The 27418-nt window shown below is 39.4% G+C and overlaps 1 protein-coding gene across 5 annotated transcripts in view; it reads left to right on the plus strand.

Moving 5' to 3' along the window:
- The first annotated feature begins 1079 nt into the window (after positions 1 to 1079).
- LOC146003305 (follistatin-related protein 5-like) overlaps positions 1080 to 27418 on the plus strand; it is a 1022072-nt gene continuing 995733 nt past the window's right edge. For all 5 annotated transcript variants that reach the window (XM_083141559.1, XM_083141562.1, XM_083141561.1 and 2 more), the window contains exon 1: positions 1080 to 1265. The gene's annotated coding sequence lies outside the window, so the exon portion shown is untranslated. The remainder of the gene's footprint in view (positions 1266 to 27418) is intronic.

Genomic DNA, 27418 nt, shown 5'->3' on the forward strand with positions numbered 1-27418 from the left:
AGAGGGGCAATTTCCCCTGGGTCCTTCTTGTATTACTTCAAATATAGCGTGATTTGGGAGGAAAATTGTTGAAAATAAAATGAACTGTTATTCTCATTTTTTTTAAATGAAGATGAAGTTACAAGGGAGAGGAGTAAATCTCAACACAAAAACATTATTGTGAACACTCCTATGCGAACTTCACGCGACGGCACTGGAATTTTATCTTCAATCGCCTCTCTTTCGGACACTTTTGGCCAAAGAATGCATGGTTTCACGAGTGTAGAATTACCCAAACTAGATTTTTTATTTTTATTTTTAACTTCATGTCTACAATTTCCCTCATGAATTTCAAGGATTTTTCTTGAACGAAGTGTGTGAACAATCACTCACCGGTGACGAGTATAAGTTTTCCCAATGATAATGATAAAAACTGGCACTAAAAATGTCTTATGAGTAGTTTTTAATAATAATTGTTATTTGACTATTGTTAATATTGTTCCTTTATTCAATTTTATATCAATGGCCTGAACCTATCCCCACAAAAAATCTTGTCGCCTTGTAATCAAGGGGCCCCGAATTCGATACTCGGTGGAGGGATATAGTGGTTCTGATCTTACTTTAAATTGTACGTCCAGTCACGGTTATCCTATCTGTGCATGAATTGACTTAGAAACACAAGCCCCTCATCTATTTCATCACTTCACTTTATCATTCATCCTCATCGTCAGGATAGTGCTTCCCCGATGGTGTTGTGGTTGCGTCGTCGCCTTGTAATCTAGGGGTCCCCGGTTCGATGGTGAAGGCACATAGTGGTTCGGATCCCACTTAAAACTGTAGATCCAGTTCCGATTAACCTTACTGTGCATAAAGTGGACTTAAAACACGAACTCAATCAATCAATCAATTAATCATCGTCAGGATTAATTCAATGGGTAGAATAACGACGTAAAAGAACACCAGTTAGCAACACTGCAGCACATCCCCGCACCCCTCCCCAGTTCCTGCGAGGGTACGAGATCCGTCTACCGGTGGCGCTTGCGTCACGTCGGCTGCTGCAGGGAGCGAGTGCCATCTGCAGTGAAATTGGGGAAGCTAGTTCGTCTGTATGCGGACGGCCAAGGGAGTGTGCAGTTGGTTTTCGTTGATTTGAGGGAGTGGTGGTATTGTAGTGTTTCTGCAACAGGAGATTTGGTGATAGTTCACATATCGTTACATTTATTTCCAGCGAGGACTGTCTGCCTACCAGCGGTGCGGTACGAGTGAGGGGTCAGCTGTCAACACAGGTAAGGTTCCAGCTGTGCTTTGCTTTCGCAGTGTGTTGTGTGTCCACCATGGCAGAGCGGTCTGTCAACCCTCGACCGGTGAGGGGTCGACCTGCTGCAGCAATTTCGCCGAGAAATGAAAAACATATTGGTGCATCCTGTCCTCTGTCGTTTAGCTAAGTAATGAATGTATGCATACAGGTCTATTCGTTCACGTGTCACTGACGTATTAAAGTGTCAGTTTTTTAATATTAATTTGACGTTTATTCACTACATGTTACTGTTATGTCACTACGCATTGTGTTATTGGTACAGTTAAGTCCTGTTGTAAGAACGTAGCCGGGTTCGATTCCCGGTGAGAGACCTCCATTGGTCCACTAACGTGAGGGCAAGTGGGGAGCTTGTAAGCAAGCGGACACCTGTCTCGAAAGCCTAAAAACAGCAAATGCAGCTTGACAAGCCTCGGCCCACAACAAACTGTTCGTTTGATTTTGAGTTTAACAAGCTGTTCGTGCTACGGGGTTAAATTTAATAGGGTCAATGATAGTAAATACTTCGTACATGACAACTATGGATTGATGTGTTATGATATTTGTTGTTTCTTGTAGTAGTACGGTAGCGATCAAGCTATTGTATCGTCTCCCTTGCCTTGCACCCATCAAAGTTATTCCAATCTGCTACATATCGTGCGCAAATGAACAGAGACTATCTTTCGTATGGCATAAACCTTACGACTATGGATTGATGTTCGTATTTTATATAAGTGACGTTCAAGGGTGTAACTTGGGACCAGTGATGTGCCGTAGACTATAAGTGTACGTCTACATGCGTTGTCTACACGTAATCTACGCGTAGATTACATTGGGTTGTAGTTTACATAAACTACGTAGACAATCTAAAGTGCATTTTCAAGGGTTTCATGAAAGGAAAGTGACATTTTCGACTATACTGGTCCCTAACGAAATGAAAAGAATCCTATTTACAACAAAATTTCTCTTCTCTTATCAACTATGGAAGAAGATAAATAGTATGCAAAAAACAACAACAGATGGCAGTCGTGAGCCAAGAGTGGTCTTTTTTCCATAAAACACTTGGATATTTCCTATATTAGGTCTCTTCCTAGGTGAGAAATTGTTCGAATTTGGAGGAAAGAGTATGAAAAGTTCTCCTCACACATCAGCAACTGATACGCAGTATAATTTTCTTTTAATTCCATGGCGCTCGTTGCTAAGTTATCATGTTGTTTATATAAATTAATTAATCTATGTTTATAAAACAGTCTACGTGTAGAATGTAGACTTTCGTTGTTAATGCGTATAGACGCACATCACTGCTTGGGACCTAATTTTGAGGGGGCAGAATCTAACCTGGGGCTTAACTTTGGGGGAAGAGACTCGAAAAGTTTTTTATCTCGTAGAAATAGCTTCCAGGTTTATTTGCTAATTATCTGTGACGTATGTGAAATCACAAATATTGCTCTTTCTTAGTTTGCTCCTCAGGTCCTCTAATTTGTAAATTTTAATAAATCTGAACATTTTAGGGGGGCAACTGCCCCCCTTGCCCCTGCCAAGTTACACCTATGGTGACATTTGTTACTTTTGTTGTGGCAACGATCAAGACTATGCAAATGTTGCACTTGCACCCATCTAACTTATTACAGACTGCAGTAAATCAATACACTATGTATGAAGACAAACAAGGTGTGATAGTTTTGCTTCATATACTGCGTATATTCTTTTTGAAAACATCATCGATTTTTTCCCTGCGAAGTTGTTTTCTCTTATATAACGTAGTGCACTCTTCGATGGCGTAGTGGTAACGTTGTCGTCTTGTAATGAAGGGATCCCGGGTTCGATCTCTGCTGGAGGCGTATTGCACAGTGTTTCGGATCACTTTAAACTGTAGGTCTAGTCCCGATTAATAAATCTGAGCATAAAGTGGGCTCAAACTTACCGTAGCTTTCTGGCCATTTTTGACTGTTCACGATAAGAATGAAAGATGATTAGATTGAATATTGATAATGGCAGGGCTGTAGACGTATACCTCCTGGTTAACCGTACTCAGAAGAGCTTACCGTCTGCTGCAATGAGTATACATTCTATTTTCGTTTCGTTTATACACGTATTTATTAATGTTACTTGTCCATTACTTCACTGAGCTTATTACGGTCAAATATTTCTGCTTTCACGTGATCGGAAACACAATACCGAGAAGGTCCACCACTTGATCAGAGATGTAAAGACCACCTTGCTGCAAATGACGTTAATTCAACAATGTGAGCACAACGTTCTTGTGACAAATGTAACGTACCAACGAATAGACATGAGACTCCCGATAGCCAGGTTTGGCACGGTAATCTACTCGTTACGTTTTATATGTAAGTTACGCGTAATTTACTTCGCGTAGAAAACCAGTTTTTTACGCAGATGTAAAAAACTAATTTTCTTTTGTAAATTAGCAACATAAAAACTACTTTAATTATGTTACATTTTAAACTTTAATTTTCTTACATATTTCAGCAGAAAACTATTATTTTCTAAAGATTGTTTATACAGCCACCTCATGCCCTCACCTTTACTAACAGATTTTTTAAAAATAGAACTGTTCTTTCAAATATTTTTTTAAAAACCTGTTAATATATAGGTCTTGCACTAGTACTTGCATTTATAACATAACGTAACGATTAATTACAATTTATTTGGATTGAATTTCAAAGTTTTAGAAACACCTTCAAAATCATTTTTCATACGTACACGTAACTGTAAAAAAAAAAAAAAAGAAGTTGATTGCTAATTGTTATATGTTATACTGAAAAAAGAAGCTGCTGATTGGATACTGAAAAAAGTATGAACATTTGTTGTTCATAGGACAATTATTATCAATGAACGTCTACTAGTTTAATAATGTAATGAACAGAACATTTAACTACTTATTTTTTGTTTGTTAAATTCCAGTATAAGAGCACATACATGTACAAATTCGGAAGTTTTTTGAAGGCCCCCCTTTTTTTCTGCCACTGCCAACAAGAATAGAGAGAGAGAGAGAGGAAGAAATAGGAAAAGTATAGAGGAGAGAGAGAGAAAGAGAGAGAGAGAGCGTTCTCTTTTCCCTCTCACTTTCTCTTACTCTCTTTCTATTTCGAGGGAGAGAGAGAGATAGATAATCTCATTCTCTTTACTTTTCTCTCCCTCTCTCTACGATCCTCTTCTTCCCTCTTTTCTCTCTCTCTCTCATAATTGTCTTTTGCCGGGGATTAAAATTTTGTGTGGGAAATCCCCAGCACCCTCCACCCCTCCACGTTAATTTGTACACTGGCACTAAATAGCAGAAACGGTGAATTACAAAATCAGTGAGCGAGCACGAGTTCAATCAAAATATTCTCGTGATGAGACTCAAGAAATAAATGGCTCTACCATAACTCTTTCTTGTGTACTTTTCATTGAATGTAGACGCTGTAGTGAATTTACATTGTTTTATGTAAAAGCATATTTTCAGTTAATGATTTAAATCTATAATTAAACGAATAGTTCACGTGAACTATTTTTGATTGAAATATTTCAACACTTTTTTTTTTATGTACAGTCCCGGACACCGCCGGATTGTAATGAATGCATTGACTTTCAATGGAATCGTTACAGCCCGGCAGTGTCCGTGACTGTATTTCTTTGTTTCGAATATGATTTCAGTATTTTTGGTAAAAGTGTGTCAAAACAATCCATGAAGTCAAGAAAAATCAGTTGCAATAAATTGTATATATATACGATGACGACGATTTGGTTCCAAAACTGGGGGGGAGGGCAAGGTGCCAAATTTGGGGAGGGGGCAAGGACCGTTTACTTTCCCGTGGTACATAAAGTTTAGCCTAGTTCGGGGTAGGGCCGGATTAAGACGAAATTGGGCCTCATGCTGCAATAAAGTGGCAACAATCGCCAAGATATTGCAAAAAACGCAGCTAAATTACTAAGTAAACTCTTTAACGTAAAATTTATAGCATTAACTTGAAATTTTCGGTGAACAATAAACACAACGACGTTATAGTTACGTCACAGCTTAAAGAATAATAATAACTGTATAATAAGCAGTGATGTGTGTCTACGCGTAAAAAACGATAGTCTACATTCTACACGTAGACTATTTTATATACGTAATGACGTTATATATGTAAACAACATGGCGAAAGGTAATAACTTAGCGAAGGGCGCCGTGGTAGTAGAACAAAATTATACTGCGTATCAGTTGCTGATGTGTGAGTAGAACTTTTCATACTTGTTCCTCGAAATTCGAACAGTTTCTCACCTAGGAAGAAACCTAGTATGGGAAATATTCTAGTGTTTTATGGGGAAAAGACCACTTTTGTCTCACGACTGCCATCTGTTGTTGTTTTTGCATACAATTTATCTTCTTCCATAGTTGGTAATAGAAGAGAAGAGAAATTTTGTTGCAAATAGGATTATTTTCATTTCATTAGGAACCAATATAGTTGAAAATGTCACTTTCCCTTCATGAAACCCTTTGAAATTAATTTTAATGCACTTTAGAATGTCTACGTAGTCTATGTAAACTACAACCCAATGTAATATACGCGTAGATTACGTGTAGACAACGCATGTAGACGTAAACTTATAGTCTACGGCACATCACTGATAAGTAACTCTGTGTCTAGGCGTCCGAAATTGGGGCTCCAAATTTCATTCTAAGATTTATTTTCAGGTTAATATAGCAAAAGAAAACTGTTCAGCTTTCGGAAAATTCTAGTCTGTTTTTATCTGGGCCTATTTCAGAAATGGGCCTAATGCTGCAGCATCAATAGCACCCTCCTTAATCCGTCACTGGTTCGGGGGCAAAAGTAAAAAAAAGGGTGGGGTCAACCGCCCTCCCACGTACCTCTAATCGCCGCCACTGTAATATATATATATATATATATATATAAATAATTATTATTATTATATGGTGCCAGTGGGGGCCAGTGCCCGAGTTGACCCTATCTAGGGCAGCTCTGGTCAACTCGCTACTGTAAGAGCGCAGTGGGCGTCCATTCGATGTACTTTTCGCACGCACGTTGTTCACTTAACCCCACAAGGGTCGTGGGAAAAACGAGGGAGCCACTGACGTGTGCCAAACGATGGGAAAAACGCTGCTTGGCTCCGCGGCCTGACGAGACTCTAGCCAGCGTGTAACGTGTCTCTCGGTTGGGAGACATGCGGTCACCCTGCTAATCTCGAAGCCATGTTTTTCTGGTTCTCGCTCTGGATGTACAATGTCATCAGTTTGGTCTGGCTCCTGCCATTGTTTACAAGCATGTTACACCCGCTTTAGACCAAAGCATTTTCCTTAGCATCTTTCTATGCCATGACCAAAATGCTACCTTGTAAAGTGAGAAGTCTTATGGCATTTCAGATGCCATGGCATATTTTATGGTATTTCTCAAGGATAGGCTCGGTACGTATCATTTTTCGTAGCGTTACCAATCAGAAGCGACCTCTAGGTCACGAGTGAAGTTGTAATGGCGGCAGCGTGCGATGTAAACAATGTATCACTTCACATTTTAAAAAGCCGATAACTATTGAACCGAGAGGAATATCGTTTCGTACAAAACGTTATTAGGTATAAAACGATGGCGCTGCTTAAATACATATTTTACAACTTTTACTGTACACGTATAGAATAATATTTTAGTTGTTTCAATTGTAAACACCTTGCACTCACCATAGATTATGTAACTCGACGTGCCTTTCATGCTGTATACGTTTTACATTGTAATCGCAAAAGCTAATCAAGAAGTTTCATGAAATTCTTCCGTGTAAATATTATCTGCTATAAGATTTTTGAAGCATTTACGTAGCATTTATGCTAGCAAAAATGTTAAAGGAAATGCTATCGTCAAGCCGGCGTTACAAGAAGTTTCATGGGAACAGAGGCGGGTTAGCGATTACTTATCGGGGTCTCCCATATCTGGTCATTCAGTTTATCGTAGGAATTATGAAAACGACATACAATAATAACCATATATTTGGGACTTTCTATATGGCGTAATGGTAACGTCGTCGCTTTGTAATCAAGAGGTCCTGGATTCGATACCCGGTGCAGGCACATACTTGTTAGGATTCCACTCTAAACTGCAATTCAAGTCCCGATTAGCCTGTCTGTGCATAAAGTGGACTTAGAACTCAAACTTAGCAAAAGAATACGCTAATCTCTAGAACATGGAAGTTTACTTTGTTCCTGTCCACAATACTACATATTATTTATATAAAACAGTGCAAGTGTAGGTTCGAATTGATTCTTAGTCCACAGTACTACATATTATTTATATAAAACAGTGCAAGTGTAGGTTCGAATTGATTCTTAGTCCACAGTACTACATATTATTTATATAAAACAGTGCAAGTGTAGGTTAGAATTGATTCTTAGTCCACAGTACTACATATTATTTATATAAAACAGTGCAAGTGTAGGTTCGAATTGATTCTTAGTCCACAGTACTACATATTATTTATATAAAACAGTGCAAGTGTAGGTTCGAATTGATTCTTAGTCCACAGTACTACATATTATTTATATAAAACAGTGCAAGTGTAGGTTCGAATTGATTCTTAGTCCACAGTACTACATACTATTTATATAAAACAGTGCAAGTGTAGGTTAGAATTGATTCTTAGTCCACAGTACTACATATTATTTATATAAAACAGTGCAAGTGTAGGTTAGAATTGATTCTTAGTCCACAGTACTACATATTATTTATATAAAACCGTGCAAGTGTAGGTTCGAATTGATTCTTAGTCCACAGTACTACATATTATTTATATAAAACAGTGCAAGTGTAGGTTCGAATTGATTCTTAGTAAAGGGGGTGAGGTAACCGACTGGAATTCGCCCCTCTCAACTATAACTTCTGGATACGTAACACAAACCTCTCATATATAGACTGTCTACGCAATATACTAACCTACCTAATGCTATATTTTCCTCATAGTATATGTTTCGGTCAGAACAAATGCTGACAAGTAATATTAAATATTTTTGTTAATCTTTTTATGTTTGTTCATTTCATTATTATTTGTGCCGTACCTGAAATTTTCTCAATAAATAATAAAAATTTAGACGTCTGTACTGGTGATCGCGTAGATTTAGAAGCCAAAGGAGGGAGCCACTAACTAAGGCGATTTATACTTAGATTCTCGGAATAATCGGTTACTTTTAGACTTGAAAGTTGGTTTTATTTATTTATCTCCCTCAACAGAGGTAAAACTTTCAATTAACGAAGGCATATAAACATACCCAAACATTGGTTTATACAGTAAAAACACAGAAAAGCATAAAAGCGACACTAATTAACAAAAGTCAAATCAAATCACATCAAATTATAATTTTTAATTTCTATGCAACATAGAGAAAGAAAGTTCAAAACATGTAATACTTTTCTTACAAACACAGTAAAATTTAAAAACTTGCCCCTAATCATTATCATCTCGCTTCTTCCATGTTTCATCCACAATATTTGTTATTTTGAGTGAATGGGTTGTTACAGATATTGTAACGAGATGTCCATCTGTCTGCAAAAGTAGATCTTTGTGCCACTCTTATCTACAGTCTTTTCTAGCCAAACCCCTCACGAGCTACTGGAAATGACACTGCGATCGACGGTTTGGCGATCCCTGTCGTAGGATGATCGGAACGGCAGTGGTCCAGTCGATAGGGTGTCCGAGTGCTCCACGGGAGACGTGTATTCGATTCCCAGGGCGGGTGATCTAAGGTTGGAATTTTTCTGGTCTTGTCAGTTCATAAAGCGGCTCTGGGGTTCACTCAGCTTGTGAGCTAAAGGCGACCGGAGAGTAGTGCTGATCTCGTCACCTCCGAAAATGACCGAGATCCAGAATGTGTGTGGCCCTACCTTCACATTATGGGCGTCGGCGGGGGGGGGGGGTGTCGAACGGGTCCATTGACCCCTCCGGAAATTGGTATCGTTCATTTCAAGTTACAGAATAGCAGAAAGTTTATTATTTATTTCATTGGTAATAACAGAAATAAAATTCATGTAGTTGGTATGCGAACAGAAAAAAAATGCATTAGATCGAAAATATTGAGTGAAAAATACGTGAACCAGATTATATTTCATATTCTATCATTTAATCCAAAGAACAGATGGTCCACAGTTTTCAAAATTCTAAAAGTTACAGTTTTAGGTGAGAGGTCATGCAACATAAACTTTATGAGTAAAAAGATCCTTTAACTTTTGGAGCCTTTTCGTGACCAAGACGCGTAAAAGTTAATAACAAAATACAATACAATAACTGTGAATTTCAGTACTCTCTGTGAAATGTAAATAATAATAATAATAATAATACATTTCGAATTAAATTCGAGTATTTTTATTAGTTTATAATATTTATTACTGTATAATAACATTTATAACCGTGCTAATATTGATTATTGATTCTAATTGATTCTACTATTCATTCAGCTTTTATCAAATGGCTTGACCCCCCTGAAAAAAATTCTGTCGACGCCCCTGCTCGGTACGGTGAAATGAGTATAGAGCTATACCTTACATAGAGTGACCACCCACTATATCGTTATTTAGTCTTGTGTAAGTGGCAGTTCATTGTTATTTCTGGCCGGAGGGAGATTGTCCCCCCCCTTTCATCTTACCATTAAGGAATGAAGTTGCGACACAGCCAGACTGAGTGGGCTGCTAAAGGGGAAGGGAGGTGTTTTCTGGGGTGGCGCACAGTCTGATATACCTAGGTATGCCCGAAAGAATATTTATCTACGTAGTTTTTCTTGTTTACTTGGAAGGTGTGTACAGGGGGGCGAGGGTCCTGCCCCCTGCCTCTCTTATGGCCCCGTCATTTATGTAGTCATTTTGCTGGACATTTCCTAAACACAAGCCCATATTTAGGGTATTTTATACATACAGATATTATGATATTTCAAAAGCATTCTACAGGGTGAATCACGGGGAGAGACTTCGCAGACAATCACCAATTTAATGTGCCGTTCTCCGAAGTGTGAAAACTTCCAGACAAAAACCTATGTAGTCCATGAAAATGAAGTAGATACGATTATCAACACGTGATACAACGGTGGCAGAAAAGTGACGTAATGTAATCTTTGCTGCCACCTGTTGGCATCCGCGAAACTAAAAGAGCGTTCCTTTCGTTTGCTCTCTGACTTTCTATACCGGAACCTCGAGCGAGCAGCTAATTGCCCCTTCGCAATTATTTTCCTTTATCGGCAAGATCTTTCTAATGGTCCTGAACTTTGAAACTTTGTCGCAAGAACGCAGAATTTTGCCTGCCGATTAAGCATGACGTATTTTTTCGTTAAAATCCGATCTGAGTTATTTGATGTTAAATCCATAATGTGTTTAGTAATAACAACACTTCAGACTTTTTTTAAATTTCAAACAAGACCATTGGCGTCGGGAAGTGGGAGTAGGGAAGTCAAATCTCCAGTATAAATTAGAATTATTAATTTTAAATTACAATAAATTAATAAACTTATCATGTTGACAGTCAATAACGGAAGAAATGTGCAGTTAATTAATTATCATTCTAGCAGAATATACAAAACGAATGTGAGTTAGCTCAAAGGATTGAGTGCAAGATGCAGGAGCCAAGTGAAAACTGCAAGTTGTTGTTGTATTCTACAACTTAATCCAAAGAATAAATTATTCTTCGAGCTTTCAAAATTCCAGAAACAAGAGTTTTATGTGAATGGTCGCAAGCATGGTTTGGTTTCATTGATTAATTTAAGTCGCTTTTTTGCCACTCTTGGCTTATCGTGACGATGAGGATGAATGATGACAAGATGGATGAAGGGACAGTCATAAACATATATGGACCACAACACGAGCTCCAAAGATAATTATACTAGCCATGGGCCCAGACGCCAGAGCTTGCTAGTCTGCGAAGTGGAGTCCTGGGTGTGCTACGTAGTCGGGAGGTTGACATTTTGGTAGTTCGGTTCCCACTTTAAACTGTAGGTCCAGTTTTAATTAGCCTATCTGTGCATAAAGTGAACTTGAAGGAAACAAACAACAAGATGAACAAAAATAAAAATAAATAAAACTTAAGTAAGTTCCGATGTATACTGATGATTTAGAACAGTTTATTTTTCGCTCATAAATCTTCTTCTTCTTCTAATCTAATTTTTATATATGTGTGTGTGTGTGTATGTTTGTTCAGGCATAACTCTAGAACGCCTGGAGCAATTTCAACCCAACTTGGTACACGTATCATTTGCAATCTGAAAAGAAATACTGTTGGGTAAGACACCCCCGGCACCCATAGGGTTGGGGGTGGGAAGGGAGTGGTGTGTAAAAATAATCGAAAACGACAGATATTAATGTGGAATTCATAGTTTTAGGGGTCGCTAAGATGAATAGTGACACTTCCAATGCCGTTCAACTCCAATACACCCCTGGCACTCCTATGGTTGAGGGTGGGAAGGGAGTGACACGTAAAAATAATCGAAAACGACCGATATTAGAGTGGAATCCATAGTTTTCGGGGTCGCTAAGATGAATGGTGACACTCACAATGCCGTTCAACTCCAAGACACTCCCAGGGGGGTGGGTGAGAAGGGGGTGACATGTAAAAATAATCGAAAACGACCGATATTAGAGTGGAATTCATAGTTTTCGGGGTCGCTAAGATGAATAGTGACACTTCCAATGCCGTTCAACTCCAATACACCCCTGGCACTCCTAGAGTTGGCGGTTGGAAGGGAGTGACGTAAAAATAATAAAAAACGACCGATATTAATGTGGAATTCATAGTTTTCGGGATCGCTAAGATGAATAGTAACACTCCTAATGCCGTTCAACTCCAAGACATCCCTCGCACCCCTAGGGGTAGGGTGGGAAGGGGGTGACATGTAAAAATAATCTAAAACGACCGATATTAGTGTGGAATCCATAGTTTTCGGGGTCGCTAAGATGAATAGTGACACTTCCAATGCCGTTCAACTCCAATACACCCCTGGCACTCCTATGGTTGAGGGTGGGAATAGAGTGACACGTAAAAATAATCGAAAACGACCGATATTAGAGTGGAATCCATAGTTTTCGGGGTCGCTAAGATGAATGGTGACACTTCCAATGCTGTTCAACTTCAATACACCCCTGGCACTCCTATGGTTGAGGGTGGGAAGGGAGTGACACGTAAAAATAATCTAAAACGACCGATATTAGTGTGGAATCCGTAGTTTTCGGGGTCGCTAAGATGAGTGGTGACACTTCCAATGCCGTTCAACTCCCAAGACACCCCTAGGGGTGGGGGTGAGATGGGGGTGACGTGTAAAACGACCGATATTAATGTGGAATCCATAGTTTTCGGGGTCGCTAAAATTAATAGTGACCCTCCCAATGCCGTTCAAGTCCAAGTTCATTTTACACTATAGTTAGAATTCATTATTTCCCTGTCTAACAGAAGATTGGGATAAATAAATACCCGGGCAATCAGTTTGTAATAAAATAGACCAGAGCATATCTATCGACTTCCGGCCTCATTCCCATCTACGAGGGTGGGACATCATCCAACAAGTTATACGGTGTGGTCAGCACGACGAACCCCCCAGTCGTTGTAGATTTTCCACGAGCGTGTTACGCTACTTATTCGTAGCTTCCCAATTTCCTCACGATGGTAGGTGGCCACCGGTGCCACAGGCCTAAATCTCAGGAGAAAAGTTGTTACGCTTCTCCCAGGAGCCTGGAACTTGGGCGCGTCTCGTAGCCAAAGCATGACTGCCACGATGCGGGACAGCATCATAAAACATTACAAGTAAAAATCTTAATACACAAAATGTACCAAACGAACATAAAAAACAGAACAAACATTCCAATTTCACTTATTTTAACCCCCTCTGTCCTTTTTCATTATAGTTTTTAGAACATTTTCGAATGGAATATCAAATTGCTTCTCTAAATTGCGAGCTCTTCGCATATCTCGGCCTGCGTGCGTATAATCGAGCTATCGCATGTCGAGTTTCCGACTTCCAAGTTGTGATTAGCGGTGACACGAGAGTAGCAATTCGCCTCGTGGTCTCAGCATTCACAGTTGGCAAACAGACACGGTGTTTGTTTATCTAATTGCTAAGCAAGCAGTTGATTGTGGCGTTCGTTTATGCCTTCGAGTGAGATATGTTTGCAACATGCACGCCATAATCTTTGACCGAAGCCGCTTCATATTGTGAAGAGGAGTAAATGCACTGCAGAGAATCCCTTCCTTGTGCGTCTATATCCTGTTTAAAGCAAAATGTCACGTGATGCAGCCTAAGGATATGGGCACTACCATTCCAGATGTATGAGGAGTGTTTTTGAACTTTAATATCCAAGGAAAAATGCTCGAATCGCAAAGGAAAGTGTGCCTATTGCCCAGTTAAGGTCGTATTTACGGGGTGTGGGAGGCCGGACCCCCCCGAGATATTATATTGGTCGCGCATAATGGGAGAGAAGGGGAGAAAGCGAGTGAGCGGAGCGAAGCAGTAAACGCTGCTGCTAACAGCTGGTAACTGCAGTCGCTTTCTCCCCCTCCATGCGATCCCGTTCCCTCTCACGCGTTCATTGGTTGAGCCCTCTGGAGTCACTCTTGCTCCAGAGATTCAGCGATAAAGTGTATATATTTTCCCATTTATTTTTTTACCCACAATGCAAGTCTGCAGTACGGATGGCCAGAATATCCGGATTTCAAATTATCCGATATCCGTTTTGGATGCAACGGCTAATCCAAATATCCGGATAATTCGGATATCCGAATATCCTGAGAGTTCGGATATATGGAGAATTTAAATATCCGTATGATTCGAATAACCGAATATCCTGCGAGTTCGGATATCCGGATAATCCGAATATCTGGAGAATTTAGATATCCCTATGATTTGAATATCCGGATAATTCGGATATCCGAATATCCTGAGAGTTCAGATATCCGGATAATCCGAATATCTGGAGAATTTAGATATCCGTATGATTTGAATATCCGGATAATTCGGATACCCGGATAGTACAGATTTGATGAAGAATTTATAGAAAATCCGTACGAAAATGACGAATTGAAGAATATTTGCATAGGCCGTAAAACGAGTAAAAGATAATGCATACATTCGGATATTCGTACAATTCCGATAAACCAAATATCCTGATAATTCTAATATGCGGTTAATCCGGGCAAGTCGGATATCAGCATATCCGTTATCCTGATAACATTTTATCCTGGTCACGTGGTGTCGAACCGAGTTGTAATAGGTCCCCGCGCCACTAACAAGCTGCTTTGAAGAGCCATGGAATAAATTGTGTGGGAAGACGAACCAAGGGGCTTAGCGTCAGTTTCCTCGGGAGCTGTGAAGACTTCGTTGAAAAGGAAAGCTCCACCCTCAGAAATATTTTGCGGCGTTGCAGAAATTATATCCACATTTCTATAACTTGAGATCTCGTTTAGGGAGGAAACGGGTGGGCGAAATATGCAGGGGATGGTAGCGAGGCTTTCAGGCTGGGGATGATTTACTGCCCTTTCGGGATGGGAGAATGGGGGAAAGGATATCACAACAGTGTGGAATCTTTAGTTTCTCTTGAAAGTGTTGTGGTTTGAATATTTCACGTTGTTTTTCCTTGACTGTGAACACGAAATAGTATCAAATACACGATCTTTCTTTTCGTGTTTCAGATTTTTTTTTCAGAATCATGAATGGAGAGCTCTTCCTTCACTCGTTAACTCTTGCCACTTTTACATGATTTTAAGGGTGTAAAACCGGTTTTAGATGAAAGCATTTCCTTTAAAGTTTTGCCTAGTATAAATGCTACGTAAATGCTTTCAAAAATCTTGAAAGCATTCTATGGAACATTTCGGTTAGCTGTTTCAATTACAATGTACAATACATACAGCACGAAAGGCACGTCGAGTTACACCATCTATGCTGAGTGCACGGTGTTTACAATTGAAAAAGCTAAAATATTCTTCCTTACGTGTACAGTAAACGTTGTAAAGTATATATTTAATCAGCGCCATTCTTCTCTACCTAAAACCATTTAATACGAAGCGATATTCCTCTCGGTTGAATAGTTATCGTCGTTTAAAAGTGTGAAGTGACACGTTGTTTACATCTCACGCGGCCGCCATTACAACTGCACTCGTGACGTAGAGATCGCTTCTGATTGGTTACGCTACGAAAAATGTTACGGACCGAGCCTATCCTTGAGAAATGCCATGAAATATGCCATGGCATCTGAAATGCCATAACATTTCTCACTTTACACGGTAGCTTTTTGGTCATGGCGTGAATGTTGAGAAAAATGCTTTCGTCTAAAGCGGGCATAAGGGTGACACCCAAATTCCAACCTCCCTTGCACGTCGTACACCCTGTACTGTATGTGGCAGACTTGCGAGGCTCTGGCGTCACGACTCACAGCCAATATAATCCTCTGTGGGGCTCGTGTTATGTCGGCCCTGTATGTTTGTTTCTTCATCCACCTTATCTTCTCGCCATTCATCCTCATCGTCGCGATTAGCCAAAAGTGGCAGTAGAGCGAAGTGTAATAAACTGAATCGATCATGAATCAATTGTAGCTACATGATGTTGATTTGAATTTTGTTATTCGGCGTCGCATTTCTGCAACTTTTGGCTAATCGTGACGATGAGTCTTGACATGATGAAATTGATGAAGGGAGACTCACAAATAACACCCGTGCCCAGGTCGGGATTCGAAGCTGGGACCCCTAGCGTCGTTGCGCACTGTGCTAACCACTTTTTCACGTCCGGACACTAACTACATGTCCACGCCCAACAGCAACTGCCACAACTTCACTTCAATTTCAAAAGTTCCATGGCTCTGGAGCAAAAGTCACTTCTTTATAGTGACTCTCCAAAAAATATGAAAGGTAAAATACCCCTTGCACGTTGCACCGTGGCATGAAGACACTTACATGGAGGATGTGGAGCTGGGACCCACACATTCTCGATCGCAGGTTTTTTTTTTTTTTTTTTTTTTTTTTTTTTTTTTTTTTTTTTTACAGATGATGTGGTAAGCACCACGCTGCGGCTGCCTTTACCCTCTAGGTTGCCCCCATTCAGGTAACCATTTATTTGAGGCTGGGTGAACGCCAGAGCCGAATATGTAGATAACCAAATCCAGTTCTCTCGCTAGGCAGTGCAATGTCCTAACGCCTACACCACCGCAGCTCACACAAACCCTCTAGAGTTCATTAGATGATCCTCCAGGCTACCTTGAGTGTCTCGAATCAAAGTTTCAAGACTGTTGAGTCCGGACCCTGTGGCCGAGTGGTTAGCACATCGCGCTGCGTCGCCAAGGGTCCCGGGTTCGAATCCCGCTCGGGCTTGGTTGTTTGTGAATGTCCATTCATCAATTTCATCATTTTATTACTCATCCGCATCTTCGCAAATTAGCCAAGAGGCACAAAACGCGAAGTAAAATAATCTAAGTCAATCAATCAAGACGGTTGAGGTGTCAATAATACCGGTTTTACCGTTTTGTTATTGTTATTATTATTATTATTATTAATGTCTGTACCCTCATATTATTACTTTCCTTTTCATTTTTCACTGTTGATATCGTGATGTTAAATGGACTTAATCTATATTCAGGATAATTCAAATAAATAAAAACACAAGCAGAATTATAAGGCAATGCCCCTATATACAGGGTTACCTCAAACTCGACGTATTCCTTTGAAGGCATTATAATACAGCGAATTTGCAACAAATGTAACCCTGAAGTGCCTTATAAAAAGGGGGTCCATTTTCGAGACATTGCACATTTATTGATTTTGTTGAAAAACTCCCGATTTCAAGGTTCAAAATTAAAATAAGAAAAAGGTGGTGATCGAATTCCAGTGTTTTAATTTGGTTGTCATGCCAACACGTTGACAATGTTTTATGAACAGTAAAACAATCAAAAACGCCGAACATTTTCAAAGAGCAGGTCAAAACTTACTCGATATTTAAATTTTCAGTGAAGTTGCTTACCAAAAACACAGCAAATATCTCAAAATATCAATAAGACACTAAGCGCACAAACTACTAGAAAAACTTCCTTAATTTATCAGCTGTCCGACGACGTATTACAATGTTCACAAAAAATAAAATAATCTGGGACAACGCGACAGGTAGAGCGCGACTATGAAGTGGAAATGCAAAGAACAATTAATTGAAAGAAAGTTTGTATGTAATAATGGATTTAGTTCACAAGTCTTTCTCAAAATGTTCTCCTCTATGTCGAACCAGCTTCCTTACTTCTGTTTTAGTTACTCTTGAAGTGAAAGAGCGTCGCATTTCTTCAGTCGCATCGACGATTCTTTGTTTGAGATTTTCCACGGAAAGTACTGGTGTTGCGTAAACTAAGGCCTTCATGTGTCCGCACACATCAAAATCGACAGGGAACAAGTTTGGGCATCTTGCAGGCCTCATACGTATGTATCAAATTTTTCCGTCCAGCTTGTTGTCAAATAAACTAACTGGGGACTGGACCTTCAAAGTAGCCGAATCAGTGTAGGAAACGAACCCTTGACCCTTTCATCATAATATGATAGCATTAGTAGAAGTAATTCCGCGTTACTTATATTGATAATGACCACTGCCGTACGCAGGATTTTTTTTTTTTTTCGAGATGTCCTGGAATTATAAAGATGGATAGTCCATAACTGCTTTATAGGGGGCGGTACAAACAATAAGATATTTCGTGCATTAAAAACTTTCCACTCTCAAAAATTGCAATGGTGGGTCATTTAAGGCGATTTTTCATTTACCACTCTGGTTTTCACCGAGTTCTGCACTGCTTTGTCTGAAAATTTTCATTTTCTCAATTACGGTGGGGTCTGTAGCTCCTTCAGCCCCCCTCTGCATGCGCCAGTGAGAATGACATAGTGAAAAACATACAGTATGTGCTTGAGATTTTGGTTTTATCAGGAGAAACTGTCGCAAACTTCGGAAATATTTGACCTAGAATACCCTTTGTTTATTGCCTGGTAATTAACAAATCCTGGATTCGATTTCCGGTATCGGCTTATTTAAGTGTCTACTAAGTCTAATGTCTAACTTCCGCTAGACTGCATTTTTCATGTACCATCTGGAAAAGGATGACTTAAATATTGTTTTTTTCGTTGTAATATAATGATTCATTGATTGAGTTGGTGTTTTATGTCCAATATATGCACAGTAAGGCTAATTGGGACTGGACTTAAAATGGGATCTCAACCACTATGTGCCTCTACCGGGCATTGAACCCAGGACTCCTTGATCACAAGGCGACGATGCTACCACTGCGCCATCGGGGATTCTGTAATACTATCAATACGTTTTATAATAGATAGTTATCCTTCTTGGAACGGGCACGTGCCCCCGAACTCCTCGCAAATGATTCGCCAATGATTCCAAGCAAACTTTTTTTCACTTCTGTGTAGGTTTGGTGCCCCGACATACCATTCATCCCTGGATCTCACTGGCTGTACAGAGGCGTCTCCTGAACGCATGCGGTGTATGCTGCGCATGCGTCAATTGTGGGAAAAAGGAGAGCTTGCTCTGCGACGATATTAATGAGCATTTCTACATTCCAATTTCTTCATATAGGATTGATTGATTGATTGATTTAGTTTATTTTACTTCGCGTTTTGTGCCTCTTGGCTAATTTGCGAAGATGGGGATGAGTGATGAAATGATGAAATTGATGAATGGACATTCACAAACAACCAAACCCGACCGGGATTCGAACCCGGGACCCTTGGCGTCGCAGCGCGATGTGCTAACCACTCGGCCACAGGGTTGGGCTCTTCATATAGGAGAAGTATTTATTTTACACGAGAGCACTCAACTAAGCTTATATTACATTTCTTGGATCTGAAGTGAAAGAAAGTAATAAATCTTTTCCCACAATTGACGCATACGTCACTTCAGATCCAAGAAATGTAATATAATCTTAGTTGAGCGCTCTCGTGTAAAATAAATACTTCTCCTATATGAAGAAATTAGAATGTAGAAATGCTCATTAATGTCGTCGCAGAGCAAGCTGTCCTATTTCCCACAACCGCATGCTTTCAGGAGACGCCTATGCTGGCTAAGCCAGTACTCCCCTGAACCCATCTACCAAGGTAACGTGTGGATGTGCATCATTAACCAGTTGTTTGTTTTTCCCTTCCCTAAACGCCTCTTTAGGGATCTACTTCCATCTGCAAGAGAAATATTCCCGCCTTATTTCACAGATGAGGGAAGACCGAACACAGCGTTCGTAAAACACTCCCAGCCTTTTTTTTTGTACCTTCTTGGAGAATAATTTTAGTGTTGTATCACCCCCTTTCTTTGCTTGAAAGACACCACGACATAATTCAGTGGTAACTGGCCATGCCAGAAGAAAGTTTACGATGACAGAGGTCTTGATGTTAAACTACTCGAGCGCCTGCTGTTCCTCGCATCTTGCCAGTGTTGCCACAATCTGAGGGCATAATTTCCCTTTGCATTGGCAAAATTTCCCTTTTCTCGCCCACTTTTCTCCCTCCTCTAAGAAATCTCAATAATGATAATAGGTAATAGTAGTAGTATTTCGTTGGCCTATTTTTCACATATGAACAATGTTAAAAATTTAATAATCACATGGGCCAGATGTACCTGGTTCTAACCCTGGTCAGGCATGGATCTGCAATTGTTTTGTTTCATTGCCCATTTTGTAAATACATCATTCATCCTCATCGTTGCTTAAGGTGGCCAGATTTTTTAAACAAAAAATGGGACATTTTTCATATTTTCTTGAAACCGTTTCATCTTAAAATACTTACGTATCAATACTATATAAATAACTTACATAATATATTGATATGCACTGCACTACAACCAATCAGTCCTTGAATAAGAACACATTCATTGATATATAGTCGATGAATGGATCTTGTTCTTTCTTTTTTTGGCCCAAACCGCGTTTGCGATTTCTAGCCAAAGTTGCTGAGTTCAGGTATTATTACTATTATATATGATCCAAACTGTTGTTGAATATCGTTCACTTTCTTCGCATCACTAATGACTTACTGATTGTTGTAATCCATTCTGTTCTTATGGTATATGTTCTTATATATGAATGGATCTTCAGTACATCCTTCTGTACCAGAGGCGTGGCGTGCATGCAGCCGCTGTTACCGCAGGTAACACCAAAATATAAAGAATTGAAGAACCTGTCTTAAAATATTATTACGTACATAAACTGGTAATATTGTCGTAAAGTAAACATTGCAGACTGACATTTTTTCTGACACCGGCAAAAGCGAAGAGGAGGACTGATCCGGTACCCTCCACAGGCAACATGAGGGAAGGGCCCTGCGCCCACCAAAGGAAGACTTGGCGTAGCGGTAAAGACTGTTATGGCGGGAGGAGGAGGCGGGCTGTTTAGCCGGCGCAGTTGCCGGTGATCCTTACAGGAAACATACCAGTGTTGCCATATTCAATTGACAGAAAAGAGCTAAGTCGCCTAATCGGGTCTATCTTACTCTGAAGGTGTCCAGTCACACTGGGGAACTATGGCGCAGTGTTAGTAGCGTCGCCGCCTTATAATCAAGGGATTCCGGGTTCGATACCCGGTGGAGGCACAAGTGGTTCGGATCCAACTTTAAACTGTCCCGATTAGCATTACTGTTCATGAAGTGGACTTAAATCGCCAAATCAAAATTTTAAAAAAATCAAATCACACTGGGGCAAAAAGCAAACTACCAAGTGATATTTTGTATTTACACTAAATATCAGCGATTATGAAAGTCCTCTTTGTCCTTCGACATCATGGGCGAGAAGGAGAGGAGAGGGATGGGTATGGTCAAGGGGTCCGCTGTCCTTCTAAAAATGTCAACCTAAAATTCTATATTTCACACATATAATATTATTTCGGTTACAGGAATTTGTGATAATTGTTGATAATACAGATTGACATTGACATACGTTGTCGCAGGAATGCAATAATTTCGGATTGAAGCAATGTTTTTGAGGTGGTAGAACTGTTTTTGGGTGAAAACAATACTTACAAGCATAATTTCCCGATTGTTATCTTAGCACGCTCTGAAGTGTCAGGTGTCGCAGGTTCGAATCCTCAGCAAGAAATGGTTCGTTGTTATTATTTTACTTACATAATTATAAAAATTAATAATTACATACACAAAGAAATAATAATTTTATTTCAATAATTCACCACGCATCGTCATCGTCACGATTATCCTATAAAGCGAAATCCTTAAAGGTAGCAAAGGACGTAAAACATACGAAATAGTAGTGGTGTCAGAAATGAGATTTCAGTGGCTTTAGCGAAACATGGGAGTGGGAGTAGTTAGGAAACAGATGAAGACTACATCTACTCTACATACGTCTTATTTGAAACGAACATGTTTCGCGATTTGGGCAAATCTGGTTTCAAAAGAACTAAGATGGCAACATTAGTAGAACTGGACTTCTTGCAGGTTCCGAAGGAAATATTGGGGAAGGGCCGATGCTGAGAGGGGAGGGGGCAAGGAGGGTGCTTCACGTGTTACAAAAGTAAACAACGGTTTGTGGGAGGGACTGTGCAGTGGGAGTTTTGTGACTGGTGTCTTTCGTCTTTATGTTGTTTTCGGGCATTGTCAATTAATTTATGAAGCTTGCTCCGAGTTCCGAGGTGGCGGGTTCATCCTATCTGGACAGTGTGTGTAATCGTGCGATAGAAGATATTTTGAAGCAATCTTTCGGTTCGTTATTTTGCAGAAAACATCGAAATTGTGGCGAAAGGGAGGCCAAAGCCTATTTTGAACGATTTAGAAACCAAGTCGTCTGCTGGATATGACCGACATTTGAATGTTTCGTGGTATAACGACTATCCGTGGTTATGTAGATGTATGCAGTTTTCTAAACTCTTTTGTTGGCCATGCACTCTATTTTCGGGTGAAAAAAACAAACGTGTCGAATTCAGATGTGGATAACATGGACCATGACCATGACGCACCCAAAAATTCAAATTCAAATGAAAAACTTCTCTTTATGACAGCATCATAGAAGTTTTTTGATTTGATTTGATTGATTTTGCTTCGCTTGTGCCACTTTTGGCTAATTTGCGAAGATGGGGATGATTAAATTGATGAATAGACATCACAAACGCCCATGCCCAAGCTAGGTTTCGAACCCGGGATCCCAGCATCATATAAATATTTTCAAAGTCGGATTGATCTGCTCTATAAGTAGCCTTCGGTGTTTCTGTAAGTATCAAATTACGTATTATTGTGTTAACAACCAACGTTTGCGATTTCACTTTAGTCCTTATGTCAACATTTTTTTTTCTGATTAATAACTTTACCAAAATCTAGTATTGAATTTCATACGTACCAGATTAATATTATATGAACTACTTGGAAGACATTGTGGGGGGGGGCATGAGGTGGGGAGGCGCCCAAGTCTCCCTTAAATGTCCTACTGATAACCGGTAACACTTTTAAAAATCCACGCCACGCCACTGTTCTGTACAAATAACATTTTGTAAAAGTTTACACACGTGTGATTAAAGTTCGTCTTATTAATCAACATATCTTTCAAAGTTTGTAACTAAAGAGCGTTCTTGTCACTTGTCCAGAAACCTTTCATGTACGAAAACACTCGTTCAGTGGGGGGCATTTGTTCCAAGTAAACAGAGAAGATATTAGAATATTTTTTTAAAAAAAAGATTGGAACATGGTACATTGTTGACATTGAAATGTGAAATAATGTCTACCCAACAATGTCATGGTTCATAGTGATAGTAGAGAAGGTGTATTGTTGCAGTAATTGTATGCCGATAAGTCATTGTCACAATAAAGGGACATTTTGGCGCCCCGTTGTGCGTTCTAAAAAATCTGGACGAAGACTCAAACAAAAGGGACTGTCCCAGCTAATACGGGAGAAATAAGCAAAATAGAAATATAAAGAGAGATGCTCAAATAAAAAGAAAATAGAAATAAGAAGGAACAGCAAAAAATTATGGATACGAAATTGAAACCTATTATAATCTTTACTGAGCCTGATTTCTTCAAATTTGACCGATTTTTTTTGTAATATTCATACAGTTTTCCTTTTGGATAAAAATTCGGTCTGAATTTCCCTCCAGAGGGAGATTTCCCTGCATGTGGCAACACTGTTTCTTTTGCATCGTGGTTGTTGTAGTATAAGGCGCATCCTAAATTGATGGTTATGTATTAGGGAGAGGTTTCAGGGCGAACGAAAGATGCATACGCCGTTGGGTTTCAGTGTTTGGTCATGTAGCGTAAAAGTAATGACGGGAACTTCATTGTCTGGAATTATTCTTAGTTTTATTAGGCGTACAAAGATCTCGAAGCGAGCTGATAGCTGTAAAAGGAACAATTTGTGTTCCAGATGACCCCGACCGAATGCTGCTTGTTGTTTCCAGTGACAAGTCTTCCCAAAAGCTTCCAGCATTACGTTGCTTGTCGACTCGTGTACACATTGCAAGGTGTATTACTAGAAAACATGGTCTTTCGTTATTCAGCTATTTGTCAACTTGTTCTTGTGTAAGTGGAATAGAAAATAACATGTTGTGCAGGTATTGTAATGTTGAATAACGATAACGTTGCCTTCATTTCCAGCTTGTACACATTCCCCTTGTAATCAAGGGTTTGAAGGTATGATTTTCAGTGGAAGCACCTTGCACAATTGTTCGCATCCCGGGCTGGGCAGGGCGCTCTTTGTGAGTGCCCCTTCATCAATTGCATCATATCATCACTCATCCTCATATTCGCGATTAGCCGAAATTGGTAGAAAAGCGAAGTAAAATAAAGTCAATCTATCAAATTATACCTCAATTTAAAATATACCCATGTATGAATGGCAGTCCTTATATTCACTTTGGTAGTGATTAAACATTATAAAAATTCAATACAATTTGTAGTATTGTTATACACCATTTGCAGTTAGTAAACCACTTTGTCACCAATAGCTACTGTCTCAAATTTTCCTCATTGGATGTTTAAAAAATTGGGCTTTACAGTGTCACTTCGTTATAAAAAAAATGTATGTGGATACTGGACAAATGACGGTTTACAACCACCAATTTCCGCTGCCATCTGCTGCCAATTTTAAAAGTTTTTTAGAGTATTAACGGACAGTACATAGTTATCTTAATAATGTAGTTTTAATATTTTTTTTAAAAAAATATATTGACAGTACACTCAACTGCCATTTATTATCATGATGTATCAAATAGGGGGCACACCCTGCTAACTGCTATTGGCCAGGATAATCCTGTGTGGGATCTTGTTGTTTTGTGTTCTGTGTGCTCAGTGCCTCTTACACCCTCAGGTTTAATAGATAAGAAGAGAGTAGTCCTCAGAGATAGGACAATTTAGTTCTTATTTAGTAGTGAATGAATGAATTAGTTTGAAAAAATGTGTAAGGAAGTTTTTTAACACGTGTAAGTATACTTTCGTTTCTTGTTAAGGGCCTGTCCTCAGTATTGTTGTAGTTAAAGGACTTTATCTCCTTATTGCGTGATGGGCAAAAACAACCTATGTGCTGATGTGCCCATAGTTTAAAAACAATCAATAAATTTAAATTTAAAAAAAACTTGCTGCGTCTGTTTTGTAAATTAACAGAACAGTTAAATTTTAACGGTAAAAAATTGTAAATTTTCGATAACAGTGTAAAAGCACTTTTTTGCTCTGGAGGGTATTGCCATGTGTTCAACGTATAATTTAGCAGCAGTTTTTTGTAGCCACACACTTCCATGCATGCATCTTAAATTCTTCATTTTCTTTCGAATTATTCTGACGCGGTATTATTACCTGTTATTTACATTTTTAAGACCTTGAAGAATGTAACAGATCTTGGCCTCTTCCCTCAATTTATTGTTAAGGGAGGAGTTTTTTATTCTAAAACCTAAGAGATCCACCAATTAACTTCTCGGTGCTAGTCGACCAACGCCTTCTATAAATAAACACTTGCTGGAATCCCAATGGCCAATTAATTCCAGCCGATTCAGGGTAAATGTTGTCCTGGAACGTCTGCAGTGATGTGACTGGACTGGCGAGATCTGCATTATAAGCATCATTTTTTTTCTCCCATCTCTCTCCTGTGTGGAATGTTACCTTCTCCCCCCTCCCTCTTGTAGCTTGTCGCCGAGTTACGAAACGCTGCTCTTTTGTCTTCTCTGGGTCGCAAATCAATACAACAATAGCGAACCGGTCGCTTGGGACCTCAATATTGTTTAGAGGATGGGATTTTTCCCCCTCAGATGAGATTTATCTTTCGCCGTTGTTGTGTCGGCAATTGTTTGCCTCGTAACGGTCTTTAGCGAGAGAGTAAATTGCTCTGAACGAAGTGTTTAGTTTGAGCCGGTTTATATGCTCAGAAATGAGGTAAACGAGGATTAATTTTAATCCAATTTTACTATATAATGCGCATATTTGCTGCACGAAGTTTTCTTTCAGAATTTTCAAAATAGCCCCATCTTAGTTCGCTGAAAGAACAACTCTCAGAACTCTTTCTGCAATCACTCGTCAAGTTGGTTACGCGGTGCAACACCGTCTACTTCGTTGATTTGGTGTCAAGTAGTGTAGTTGGTGCCTGCACCGTTTGCGCTACCTTCTGGTGCGGTGTAATACGTGGTGTATGGTGCACGTGGTGCGTGCTAACTAATCAAATGAACGTTTAAAGCAGCAGACAGACATTTGTTGAATCTTCCGAACTTGAACACCACTATTTGTCTACGTGGTTGAACGTCATTTCCTTGCACCAGCCTGACACTACACCTAGTGTCAAAAAGTGCAGGAATTAAGTGCAAAACTGTTCATGAAGGAAGTAACTTACCTATTCTTTAGGCCACTGGCGTATGCAGGGGGGAACTGGTGCGGCTACAGCCCCTCCGAAAGAAAATCCTGTGTGTGCTCAGAGGTATAATATCTTAGAAACTAAAAGTTAAAAGATACAAAACAGTAATTTTGCCTGTAGTATTATGTGGATGTGAAACATTAAAAGAGGAACATAAATTAAGAGTATTTGAAAACAAAATACTGAAAAAGTATTTATGTCTAAAAGGGATGAGGAGACAGGTGAGTGGGGAAGGTTACATAATTTAGAACTGCACAATTTGTATTCCTGTCCAGATATTATTATTATTAGATTTATCAAATCAGAAGACTTAGATGGGCAGGTCACGTGGCACGAATGAGAGAGGAAAGAAGAATTTACAGGATTCTTGTTGGGAAACCTGATGGTAAGTGACCTGTAGGAAGGCCAAGACGAAAATGGAGGGATAATATTGAGATGGACTTAAAGGAAATCAGTAGAGATGGAAAAGATTGGATTGGTCTTGCCCAGTATAGGGACAGATGGAAATCTTGTGTTGCTGCAGCCATAAACCTTCGGGTTTAAGAAGGCTAGAGAGTTAGTTAGTTACTTAGAATTACAATTATTAAAGTCCTGAAGAAAGTATACAGTTTCTTGTTTCAAGATGTTACCAGCGTAGTCGTTGCAAGCCGATCTGAATATCTTGAAACAGATTATCTGCAATTATCTAATTTAGTATCAAGAAGTACTCAATAATGTTCCAGGCATTCCTTGTTATTAGCTAGAAATGAGAAAAGAGCACATTAATGAATCCAATTAAGAAACTTTATATGACTGAGTTGAATCCAAGTAAGAAACTGTATATGACTGAGTAATCTACATCATTGCAAAAAATAACTTTTTGCTTCATCATTCTGTAGTTCGTAAATTACTCATTGTCACTTATGATGACAAACGTTTCTCTTCTCTTTATTAGTAGAATATACTCCTAACTTCTGTGTCACTTATATTTTTTTCGGAACACAATGTGTGGATTTATTGTCATCCATAAAAATATTTATGAAGCATTCTTTTCAGAAAGTTCGGTATATGAAATTTCAAGATGTCACATTCAGTATTGCGTATAGGAATTTAATCGGGCCTCCCCGAAGGTGTAGTGTTAACGTCATCGCCGTGTAATCATGGGGTCCCGGTTCGATACCGCGTGGAGGCACATACGACATTTTAAGATTTTATCGTGAATGCAACTAAATATTGACATTAGTGTTGCCCACGGGACGAGACGGGACAGGCTTTTAAAAATTCGAGACGAGACGAGATTGATCATGTGTCCCGAGACAAACGAATATTTTCGAGACGAGACAGGCCAAAGTCTTGCGGGCAACACTAATTGA

The sequence above is a fragment of the Lepisma saccharinum genome, chromosome 20 (genome assembly GCF_977018435.1).
Source record: "Lepisma saccharinum chromosome 20, izLepSacc3.1, whole genome shotgun sequence".
In the NCBI taxonomy this organism is placed as follows: Eukaryota; Metazoa; Arthropoda; class Insecta; order Zygentoma; family Lepismatidae; genus Lepisma; species Lepisma saccharinum.